The 13,300-nt window shown below is 36.9% G+C and overlaps 1 protein-coding gene and 1 long non-coding RNA gene across 7 annotated transcripts in view; one reads left to right on the top strand and one right to left on the bottom strand.

Annotated features, from left to right (window-relative positions):
- The window catches only part of LOC117157886 (protein O-mannosyl-transferase TMTC1), a 278,211-nt gene that overhangs the window by 76,192 nt on the left and 188,719 nt on the right, over positions 1–13,300 (top strand). The window contains exon 1 of one of the 6 annotated variants that reach the window (XM_076625798.1): positions 5,956–6,120. The exons of the other annotated variants lie outside the window; for them this stretch is intronic. The gene's annotated coding sequence lies outside the window, so the exon portion shown is untranslated. Of the gene's footprint in view, positions 1–5,955; positions 6,121–13,300 lie in introns of those variants that run through there. 6 annotated transcript variants of the gene reach the window in all.
- Positions 1–13,300, bottom strand: part of LOC117160078 (uncharacterized) — a 126,636-nt gene that overhangs the window by 100,395 nt on the left and 12,941 nt on the right. The window lies entirely within an intron of this gene.

Raw genomic sequence — 13,300 nt, 5'->3', positions numbered from 1 at the left:
TTTACAATGATAAAATTACTGAAAAATTTGATCAAAAAATGTCTAAAAACAGGTTGTACAAAACTGGTGTTTTAAATAAATTAACGCGGGTCGACACGAAAGTTCAAGCTTAATTACACGCCTTAGCAGTCTAAGGGAAACATTTCAGTTTAACATAGGTACGTGTTTTAATTGTTGAAAGTTCCAAATCTGAGCATTCTGATATACTTTCTACTAAGCGCGCAAACATCGCGAAATCTAATTTTCTTACTCAATTACGTTATTTGATTTGCCGCGAAATTCTTCTTGCTATCATATATTTAATGACGACAAATTACAGGAAAACGATCAGATATTCCAGGAATGACTAATGTTATACGTACATACTTCATTTCATGAACTCGAATAGCTAGTCGAGTTTTGTTAGTACCATGATGAAGAATTTTACAGCTGTCTACAAATAAAATCGTTTCATGCGACGTAACTCGGTTTATCGCGAATCTTGCATTATAAAACAAATATCCAGGTGTTGGTTTCCATAGCGTGCAGTTTGTGCAACAACCATTTACAGCGAGATGAAGATAACGGTACTGAAATGATGAGATTGAAACGTTTGAATGTACATCATTAGAATGATTGTTCGGTAAATCTGGAACACCTGTACAACTATTTCGATTTCATTTGTGGTTTTAATATCGTCCATTAAAATTGAAACTAGTTCTTTATTCCGATAGAGTTATACGTTTCGTTTCTCTCTGTTAGATATTAATCACGTTGTACCTAACTAACAGAAGCTAGTTCATTTTGGAATTTCAAAGTAGAAAATTTAAAATCCTTTAGCCTTTGACATAAATATTTTGGGAAAAGTAAAACTTGATCCAAATTTTTATGCAATTTCCCTCGTGAACACCGTGTTTCTGCAGTACGAGAAATCTCTAATATACGAAATCCTATTAACCGAAAATTGTCTCGTACAATAAGCAAATTTAGCAAAAATCTTATAGTAATCACAAATATCCTCGGAGCTTGGAGGCTAAAAAAATCGAGGGAAAGTGACATTAAACCGTATCTTGCAGTCGATTGAAAATGTATACTACTCTGAATTCCTTGAATCGTTAAGAAGGAAGATCGACGAAAGACGCAAAGATCAGCGGACAGGGGACGATCGGTGGATCTTCCAGCTTTCCAAAAGTTCCACGAACGGAATGACTAATTTGTTTGCTACCCTCCTTTCGTGGAAACGGTTCAAATACGTACGTCCAGTTTTCAAAAAGAAAGTTTAAACGACCTATTTGTGAGTTTCTGAGTGTGCACATTGCTCTATTCTTTTTACTACCATTTTTACCGAGTAGACTACCCGACAAGTCACGACAGGGTAATGAGGCTATTAGATTGTTTGCATGGCTCAAATCGTTTAGCTATCGCGCATGTTCGTTGCGTACGTCTATTCCATTTTGCTCGTTCAGACATCGCGTACGTCGCATCAAGGAGAATAAAGGATGCCTACCTACGGCCGCCTTAACGAGACTTGCATTTTTAATGAATATTTTGGGGTTTCATCATGAAGCATTTATGTTGGCAACAGACAGTTTAACTTCTCGAACGGGAACGTTTACTTTATGCGTTCGTGAGATATCGTCACGGTTAAAATTTTGGAGAAGAGAGTATGTTAAATTTAATAATTATCTTATTATATTGGATCAAAACTGGATAAAAAATAAGAGCAAATAAACGGGGACCATCTTTTATTAGAAAGACGCATTGTTTAAAATATTCATAGGAGCTATAGTTATACGTATTACGTTTAAGTGACGCTTTTTGTTATCGTTGAAGCCATTTGTCTTTTATATTAGTATTTATAGTTATCGTTTCAGTATTATAGCCGACTGTATAACGCAGAAGTCACGTGTCATATATTTTACATTGGCGGTGCTTTTATATTCTATATCTCATACGTGTTACATATTTCCTCACTCGTGAGATTTACCCATATTTCTCCCGTAATATTCACATCCGGATAGTATATTCGAAGTATATCTGCATTTACTGAGAGACGAATAGCAGGAAATGTTCAGTTTTTAACAGCACTGCTAAAGTCACGTAGAAATTTTTACATGTATCTTTCGGTTCTAAATATTCCTAAAATCGGCAACATAGTGTAAAATATATAACATACAACATATAGTATCACAATTGTATATACGATACTTGTAAAAAAGAAAAAAATAGCAAAATCTACTAAGGATGTCTGACATAGATCTTACGACGCGACGCGACGCTGCGCCGCGACGTCGAGATCATGCGATATGATTCCTCCGAGACCAGTACCACGGATTTTGGTCTTTCACGATCTCACGATGGTCCAAGCTGGCTTTTACAATTCCAAGATCACGAAATACGAAGACTCACTGGCCAGGAAAGGTTTGAGACGAGTTCTACAACTACGAGGTTATAGAGTTCGAGGATTTTGATTTTGTCTAAGGGACGACCTTACGTCTTGTGCGAGGTTACGAAGTCATAAGCCTGAGCAACGGACTTGGGATAGTTCGTTTTGTGTTTTACTTTAGGATGATCGGCAACTGTCTATAGTCTTATTTTCTTTTTTTCTTTCACTGTCTCTTGTATTATTTGTCGTATTGTGTACACGCCTTTCATAATAAATTAATCAGACTGGGTGCAGTTTAAAGTGCATAACCTACCAAAAGTGTGGTGCTCGTTATAATATCTGGTCGATGAAAGAAATCTTTATGTAAGTTTCATCTTTTTATGTATTCATAAAGATAAAGATAGCAGAATTATAATTACCATTTCAGTAGCGATAGTATGTGAGACACGTGCCTCTTAAAATAATTGGGAAATTATAAATTTAAAAAATTGATTGTAACAAGTATCGGCAAGAATTTTTATTATTAAAATATAGAAGTTACTTAAATCAACGGAAGAGAAAACAATACTTCGACTAAACGTTATTCTACGTCATTTTTAATTTTTATTTAGTACAAGTCAGCTCTAATTGGGAATTTCTGGAAGTATAGTACCTTTCAGAAATATAGATTATAATAAATGACGAAAAGATTCGTCTAGTGGCATATCGAACAAAGCAAACTACCTCATAATCAATGACTTATTCGGAAGATAGCTATTGTATTTGCAAACTCAAATTTGGTAGCATTAGTTGCCAATGCGAATGGAGTATAATGGAGCTCGTATAGACGTTGAGTCGAAGTAGTAACGAGATCGGTAAACAATCAAATTAGAACAGTCTCGGGTTAGGTTTCAGATACACCATAACTGGTAATAGGAAGCGCTAATAATCAATAGCTTATGATTACGAGGCAAATAAACGCGAATATCCAATCCCCGGGTAATTTCTCGAAATATTTTCAAAATATTCCTAATTAATTTTCATTTTCACTTTAAACTTAATTTTAACCATTTTTCTGCACAAAAGTGTAATTTCGACAAACGTATGAAATTTGACGAGACCAGGATGAGACCAGAGACTATAATGATAGAGTCGAGGTAACAAAAAATTTAAAAGAATAATTCATGAAAGCAACGAAACTTTTAGATAGTAAAGTGTTCTTCGATCTTTTATCTATTCGCGAAATTGCTTCGTTATACTCGAATGTTTCCAAAAATTTCAAACGTGCCCGATAATTTATTACAAAATTCTACATTCCGCATCTTCGTAGAAAAGTATATAGAACATTTATTCCCCTCCGAAGAAATAACAAAACATTTCTAGAATCACGCTCAAACACCAGATAGACAATTGAGCCATAAACGGACCGATCGTACGAGTGAAACGTCGATGTACCAATCCTTTTTGCGTCTGCGTGTTTCAATCGATGGATTGGATACGTATTGACAAACGTTTAATTTCAGTGTTTCTTTTCTCATGGAATCGCCACTGACGAGACAGAGTTGTATTAATGTTCGTCAATTCCATTTTCGATACTCGTCGGGTAAATACGCTCGCCAGCGAATTTAATCCCCGATAGATCGGCCAGGTTTCCCGTGTTGGATGAAATCGCATTCACAGAAGTTGCAGTTGAAATTTCCAATTTTTCCCCCTCCATTCTATATTCCAACAGTCGTGTCGCTTAACCCGAAGATACCTAATTTTTCAGTGGTCGTATAATCTTCGCTACTTTGTACCGGAGTAGTGTCTTTATCCGCGATTCCTCTTCGTTCGCGCAAATAAACGAAACGGATAGAGTAAATGAGATTTCGTGGCCTCGAGGGATCGGTAAATATTTCAAAGAATGTTTCGAATAAACTTGTAATGCATGTATGCGCGATTTTAGAACAAATTAAAAACTTCCGGACCTTATCGTCTCCTCGCGATTCGCAATTATTATCCGATCCCTCGAGCGATTTCCTTCCAAAAATTAAGGATCTAAGCGCATCCTCGGAAACTTTCATCGTGTTAACTCTTTGCCTTATTTAAAAATTGCCTTATTTATGTTTGTTATTGGTCGAGTTCTTGTATGATGTAGCGCATCGTTACATTTATTGATTTATATTTTATAACGACAAATTGTTGGAACGATTGCTCGAAAGAGTAATCACAGATGGAAATTCATCCTTTTCGAATCTCATCGTAGATTCTAATTAAAGAGTTGGCTCGTTCGAGCCAATTGTTTTAGGAACTTTTTATTAAAAAAATCAAGATAGCCACCGGTAATGTCAATAACGTTTTCATGAATTGATCACGCGAGAATATTCCAGGGAGAGATATTTTTCAACCGACGACGAAGATTGTCTTTTTATTAATTATTGCCAATAAAAACACATTTCTAGTTTTATAGAGATGCGAGAAAACGACGCATCAACGTTCCAGATTAATTTTGCCGAAAGCGAAAGAAATAATCCCGTCGTTTAATTACATAATCGGTAACTTGTCAAAGTATAATGTTGCATATACGCGACATCGAGACAGGTTTACGAAATTGTTAATAACAGTTTCCCAGTGACCAATCTGATTGCATCTGTACAAACTTAAAGAGCGAGAACTCAATAAACGTGGTGTCGTTCTGGATCGATGATCGTAATATACAAAGGATAAGCTCCAGAAAGGTACAGGATCTAGACTCTTATAAAGCATAAACCCCGTAAGAACTTCCATTCGTGGAACTTTTCCTTTCCTTCGAGACTTCGTTATTCCTTTTCCCGTCACATAATACACCGCTGTAACAATAAATTACTCGGTCTAAGGACGAAACTATTACTCATACTCGTAGGGTGAGATGTACAAGCCGATAAGTAGTCCCATGATTTAGATTTTCTGCCGTGTCAGGCGATATAAATAGAAGAATTAGAAAGCATTAAGCGTTACCATGGTTGGCGATTTAATCTGGCCGAGCATGGCATTACGTAGTCGCGATAATCGCGACCCGCGTTACGCGTAAATACGCTTTAGTCGCGTGCACATTCGTCCATGTTCCATTCGCTTTTCTGTGTGTCCACGTACAATCGGCGATGAAAAGAGCGGCAACGGAACATTCGAAACACGTGACGATATAATAATAGCCGACGGCGATGCCTTTATACGTTGCAAATGTGTTCGTTTAGAACGTTTCGGTGAAATTGTGTAAAACATCGATCGGAAATTGTCCGCACAAAGGAGATGCTCTAGCGTCGACGGAAAGAACGCTTTTTTAATTGGCCGCGATGTTCTCTCGCATCGACGAATCGCTTTGCGCAAAGAGGTGGCAAATCTAAAATATTCACACAGCCAGGGGAGGGGCGGCGATATAATAAATGATTAACGATATAGCATAATGTGTCTATGCGCGTTTGTGTGTGCTCGATAAGACGGCGCAATTCATTATGGCGTTGATAGCGTACGGAAGCCAGTGCACGATATTATCGAGCACACCAGCCAACATAGATAATATAATTAGAGGAGTTTCAGCAGCTAATTATGTTGCTCGGCTATTTACATAATTAATTAGTAACTCGGCGCGATGGACTCGTATTCCAGGCTTCCAAGCCTATCAATGTTGCTGCTTAAGTTACACGCAGTAAATGTTCGAATTTTGTTTCGCGTTTAGCGACGGTGATAAACTCGGTGAAACGACAAGTTGTGTCTTGTCGTTTATTTTGTTCGTACGTGTTAGAAATTAGAATAAATAAGTAAGTATTCCTATACGTGTTACTTTGTCAAGTTGTTTAACTTATTTGTCAAACATTTCCACTCGTCTCTACTAGTGCAAACTTAGTATCGTGCGATCGAAATGTGTTCTTTGTGATGTAACGGAAAAAGTTACAGATTTCGTGAAACTCAAGATGACTTTAATTGCGAAAAAAAAAAAAATACTTTCGAAATGTTCGTTATCGTTAGACCGCGGATATCAGTTTATATATTTATGGGAAGTTTGAAAATGAATACGACAATTTCCGGAATATACGTCGTATGGAAAATGGTAGTGCTCGTTACTCTATATTTAATCTCTGTTGCCAATAAACACGAATCTGAATAAATATCTGCAGTCTAATTATCGTCGTATACTCCTTCAGTCGACGCGGACAAATCTAGTTAACAAATTGTGCGAAACGTGACTTATTCATCGTGGACTAATTAATTGTAGAATTTATAACGTTAATGTAATTGCATTTAAGAAAAGGGTAGCCGAGAAACGAAAACGTAGATTGCTGGAATTTCAACGTGCAATGGTAGAATTTTCTGCTTTAAAAATTGAGGAATATATAAAGAACCCTTCTCTTTAGCAAGCACTGATTTTACGACATGCGATCGTTAAAACTTTTTTGCTTATTTGAACAAACGGTGCACACCCTGAAACTTCGCAGCTCTTTTTTGCTCAAACAGCTTATTTAAGTAAAAGTGTCTTAATTTTTAACAACTTAATAACTAACAAGCATAAAGTCGATATACCAGTAAACCTTTATGAAACTCTCGTAACACGCCAATTTTTCCGATAATATTTAACATATCTCTGCATAACGATCTATTCGTGATAAGTTTATGAATTTTAAAAGTAGATTGCTCCGTTATCTTCTACTCTTCTATATCGCAAGCGAATACGATACACGAAAAATAATCGATGTAGCTATGAATAAAAATCACAAAGGAAAGCTTCTGCGCGTTACCCTCGATTTTCTGTACGTAACTAGTGTAGTGTTGTCAGGGCCGGCGTGACCTTTTGTGGGGCCGGATTCAAAAATTTTGCGGGGCCTGAATACACATTCAAATCCTATACTAAGATTTTACAACGAGGAATTATCTATTTACAAATGCTATTACATATAATATATTTTTATACGATGAATATTAAACAATAATACAATCCAATAATAATATTAAATAATTTTTCTCCCTTTTTTCGACGCCAAATCTTTGATAACATCATCAAAATCGATTGAATTTGCTACCTCACTTCCTATAGATGGAACAGCCAGAGATGAAAATCTCTCTTGGCTTATCGATGATCGCAGATAATTTTCGTAGACCGCGGGGCCTCTCAAAACGCGAGGCTGGGTTCCGGCGAACGCGCTGAACCTGCCTTACGCCGGCCCTGAGTGTTGTATGAGTTAGGATAAGCGTTACGTTGTAGGTAGTTTAAGGGAACAGAGCTATCGGTGACGAGAACTGGCCGCCGATAGTTTTCTGTTTAATTTTAAGGTCAGCAGACGATGATGGACTGGTGGCCACGCGTAGTCCTTGTGAGATACGTAGGCTTAGACCCTAGTTTTAATAATAAAATAACAATTCAACTAAAACTAACTAAAAGGATTAGCAATAAAATAATAGTTCAATCTTCCGTAATAGTCCTCGGTTTTATCTCTTCTATACACTAGAAAAAGATTCTTTTTTTCTTTTAATTTACAGACGATAAACTTTCCCATTATCCCTCGTTCTACGGGCCATTCCAAACAATGTCTATGTACTTGCCTGTACGGTAACTCGATGCTACACGAAGTTGTCTTTTATCGTGTCTAGCTCCTGCAACCCTGTAGAGAAACTAAAATGTATGTACACAGGCCGTCCCTGTCACGCGAGCGATCTCAAGAATCGATCAGTCAGTCTGGAACCAATGAATAATTACTATATCAACAGTCATGTAAATCCGCCGCAACGCTTCAAGTAACTCGCACAGAATATGCGCATCTTTAACGAGCGTGTCGTACATTCACGAAAAAAGCCGCGGGAAAAAGAGTAAAATGGAACTACCGACATAAAGGAAGCAGCACCATAGTTCCACGAACTGGCGGTCGTAATTTTCCATGCTTCCACGTTCATTTTTATCGCCTGCAACTAGCTACGAGTCCAACGAAATCGGTGTGACCGTTGGTCAAGTCGCGTTACGTCGCGTGATTTCTTCTTTTCGCTCTCGTTCGAAGGGAAGAGGAGGGTGAACCCGGGAAAGGAAGTGGAACTTCCTGCATGCTTACACGAACGAAAGACACGAGAAACACCGTTTCGTTCTCGATAGTCGATTTCGATGGGTCGGCGAAGAGGTCGTAAGAGGCGAGGACCGATTACCGTTTCTACACGCTACACCTTTTTAGTACGCGTTCGCGATGTTCTCGCGATCAAGCTGCCGATTAAGGAGTAATAACGCGTGTCGCGCTACATTGCCGTCTGCTTCCTAAAACGGCTTATACGGCTTCTCTTCCCGTCGATCCATTCGACGAGATTGCTGAAACGCGAGCTTTGATTGAATCTGTCGCGTACCACCGACCGATCTTATGAAAATTTCAATAAAAATACCGATGCGAAGTTGAGACGAAACTTTTCAGGTACATTCACATACGTGCGATTCTTGTCTAATTCTTATCTAGTTAAAACGTCGTATCTATCATTTCAAGGCTTCTTTGTCTTTCTTCGATCAATCGAAATCTATGATAATTATTAACAGCCGGTATAATCTAATTGTATTTGGTAGTTAAGAAAAACATGGGGGATTTCAAATATAATATAGAAAAATGGAGAAAATGCTATATACAAGATGCTGTAATTATCCAATAAGTGTAAAAAAGGAAGATGTTGACAAACCCACCCTCGCACATCGTGCGAACGATGACCAGTTCCAAAAATATAATTTCATACGAAACAGATAGGCGATTGAACGAACAGGTTCGAGAATTTTGTTTAAGTTTTGCCAAAGTTTTGACCAGGCTATCGAGTATAGACTATCTTTATTTTTTCTTATTTATCGATGGAAGTGGAATTTTGTAAGAATTTTGTAACAATCGCTTGTCTGTCTTGTTGACAACTTGTCCATCGATGCTTTGACAAGTTGTTTGGCGTTATTTCATTACCGGAATTAATGCCAATGTCGATAACGCCTCGTAGAATCTCATGTACAAGTTTCACGTTCATACATATCGGATAAGATTACCGAAAGTAGCTTAAACTTCTTTGGAAATTTCTCCTAAACGTATTAAGTGTTTCATAACTTTACAAGTATACTTGGTTTTTTTGCACAGTTTACCGTGACACCTGGATGATTAATCACTTGCGTAGATACGATCTTGTATTCATTAGTGCTGCACACCACGCAAAGCTGACGACAGTTTTGAAATTATTACATTAAAAAGTAAAATCCGCTTTATACGTGTTATACATTTTGAAGAAAAGCGAACTAAAATGAAACGAAGCGGGCGAATTGAAAGGTTTGCACACGACACAAAAGGACTTTGCTTCTGTGAATCCGAAACGACAATATTTACATCATTGACGTCATTATCGATTCACGTACTTTGAATACACGTGTGCTGGTTAATGATGCTCTTAATCTTGATCACTAATCACACGCTCCACATCTCGCTAATTATACTGGTATTCGAGATACGTTCGATCGTGGCTTATATGGGTTTTTCTTCATTAATGGAGTCCAATTATTTCCATTACACGAATGGAGTTCCGCAGTATCTACGTCAGTCATTCACTACAATCAAATAGTACGAAAAAAGAGACCAATGGGAAGGTTAGAGTCGAAATTGTATTAATAGGTCGTTATTAATAGTTAAAGTTAGAAACGAAATTAAATTTTCTTTCCAGATTACCGAATCGATCGAATATCGGATTGCGGATGTTTCTATAAATTCGTATTTTTCCGAAGATAGTTTAAAAGACTGAACTTATTCTATGCAGAAATTTGTTTAAATAAATAAGAATTGCAGGTTTTGTGCGTGCGTTCAATTTTCACGCGATATTCTATACGCGATGCGCATCTCAGATTTCGAATTTCATGTTATCCGAAGAATAAATTATATTTCGTGAGACGAATATTATTATAAATTTTTAAGCGATTGTGAACACGTACTATACGTAATACAGTAAAATTTCATACGGGTACTGAATATTATTACATTTGCATTATACGACAAACTTTACAGTAAGATATCGAAATTAATATTTATCTTCGCGACAAAATAGAATTCTACTATAAAATTTGATAGAATCTTTATTTGATGCGACAAACTTTTATATCGATATTAATTTTTACTAAAGCCTCGTTTGATAAATGTTATAGTAGGATATAAATAACAACTGATAAACTAATTTCTCGTATAGCAACGCATTTAATTTTGACGCAGCTACTAGATTCTGCGAGATCATGCGACTCATACGCTCTATCCTATACGAAATCACGCGACTGTGTCGCGAAATATTTCAATCTCGGCTGGTTCGTGTGTCCTCGTTTCTCAAAATCGACAGCCCCATCGATTCGACGGAAAATGGGATTTTCGGGAACTCGAGAATATGAACGTAGTTCGCTTTATTGTGATTCAATAATCGTCGTTCATGAATTTCCTGCGTTGCAATTCATCGAATCACGCGTTCGTACCTGTTCGAGAATATTAGCTTCTCTGCTCGGCATCAAAAAGACAATCGCGGCTTTATAGAGATTCATAATGAGACGCGATATTTTTCAATCTACCTGTAATGACTTCTCTTTCTTTTAAGAATAGTTGCATTGTTATTTTTAATGCTGATGCAGCGCCCGGGATTATGCGCTGTTATACTTGGAAACTCATCGTATTGTCGGCCGCCTCTGAGCTGCCTCTAAGAAGATGATGTTCAGAGAGAAAAAGTCACTCGACGAAACTTCCCAACTACTTCAATCGTTCGATGTAAATTGCTTTTGGTGGTCGTGTAACTTGTTTACACGAACTTGACGAGTTTTCTGACGATTTTTCATTTTCTGATCGATTTTTAAGAAATTTTATCGTACTTTATTAATGAAACGATATCTCCGCCATAAAATGACATATTCGCAGTTTATAAAAAAAACCATTAAATATCTAAATTTTTCTTTTAAACGTTTGTGATTTCGTAAAAATGTACTCCTCGCGAATTGTTTCGATACTTATATTACGAATCAAATATCTTTCATGCTGATACTGGAACTGCGCGGTCCGTTTTATGAAATCCCATAAACTTTAGCAGCTTTTATTAAAATGCGTATCTCTGGTTATCACTTGACTGGCACGGTATCACAGTGAAAACACCGGCGCTGGAATAACGACATTCTGCGTGGTCGCGAAATAAATTATACGTGTACATGGCGCGTGCGTGCACCTAGCAAGATAACACGATTATGTCAAAGCACATGCCACCAGGTCCACAAAAGATACGCATCGGCACCAACGACGACGTTATAATGCACAGTACTGGCGTTGGTCTTTTTTCGATCGGTGGTTGCGACATTTAAGCGTAGCTTAGTAAGGCTGTATGTATCTTTATCATGACGTGTGGTTGCTTTCACGGCAATTTAATATTCAAGGTCTAACGGTATCGCTAGGAGAAAGGGTGAAATGATAGATGTATAGGTAGATTACGAATCTTTATGCATTTATGGAGAAGAATAATGGCGTTATGAAAAATTGATTTATCTTATAGCATCATTAAACGAATCATTTTTACAAAATATCGACAGTTTATTAGACGGGAGACACATCTAAGTAAAGTAAATCTGGAAAATCGATTTGAAAGGTTCAAACAGAAAATTATGTATCGATGAAACAATTTGTTTCTTTAATAATTTAGCTGATATCCACCGAGTTTCGAGTATTTTTAAAAAAGTATTTACATGCATTTCCTTCTGTAAAAAGAAAGGTAAAGCAATTTTTATGACTTCAGTTAAGCGATATAATCCTTTGAATAATTGTGACACACATCTGGTAAATAATTTGCGCGTGAAGTCAATTTTTACGGATATGTCAGAATCGACGACTTTTAAGATGTATCACTCTCCTAGCAAACCGATGATATTGTTTCTGTTGTTATTTCTATATTTAGAGGTAAGATCAGAATAGTTATTATTTTATCGAATGGATAAATCTATTACACCGTTCTGAGTTCTAAGCCAAAAAAACCTTTATTGCACGCGCTTACAAGAACTAGGGATAAAAACAAAAAGACATCTTAAGCCTATCGATTAAGTCTATCGTAACTAGGGTCTAATTGTCTAGTTGTAACTAGTCTAAACGTCTAATTGTAACTAGGATCATCCTCTAGTTACTATTTCTTATAACTAACGCATCTGCATATGGATGGCTAGCACGAACTCGCATTGTCATTTTCAACAGTTTCCGTGCCACGTACAGGTATACGTCTGATGTACGAAGCGATAGGAAAATTATAAAAACTATGTATAAACCTCGAAATATCTCGATAGAATTAATCTGATTAACGTATTTCGTTGTTGACTTTTTTGGATAACGGTTCATTAGCAAAATAATCATTCAAGAACTCGGAAAGCAAGTCCAACGTGTTCAGAAAGCTATAAAATTGTTGTTAGGTGAAAGCAACGATCGTCAAGCCGGTCACACCAACGTTGCGAGAGGAGAATGCGTCTGTTGCTCGGTTTTCTTTCGAAATGGAAAACAAACTGTGTACAGTTTGACGACTCGAGTAAAACCGATTTCGAATCTTCGATTCAAAAATATCGCTATTTAATCGTTTTAAAAGTTCTTACGATTTTAAATACTTGGAAAAGCAGAAATTGATCGGAACTTCTTACCTCTATCCGAAAGTCTATTAAAATTCTATCAATCTTCGCTACGTTCTTCGCGTTTTTCTGTCCCAGTTTCGCATCGTTTTGTTTCTTTCAAACTAAACCCGTTCAAAAGATATAAGAAGTTTTAATGCCATTCGTTGTTTAATAATAATCGATTAAAGTTTGTTAATATCGAAAACTAATTAAGCTCCACGAACTGGTTATCTGGATTAAGAAAGTACGTTGAAAATGACCACATTGCATACATCAACGTACAGGTTATCCAACTTCTGTGTTGGCCAACTTTAACAATTGAAACATAGTGAATGGAAATCCATTTGCATAGA

The sequence above is a fragment of the Bombus vancouverensis genome, chromosome 2, assembly GCF_051014615.1.
Source record: "Bombus vancouverensis nearcticus chromosome 2, iyBomVanc1_principal, whole genome shotgun sequence".
NCBI classification, from domain to species: Eukaryota; Metazoa; Arthropoda; class Insecta; order Hymenoptera; family Apidae; genus Bombus; species Bombus vancouverensis.
This window is presented reverse-complemented; position numbering and strand designations above follow the sequence as displayed.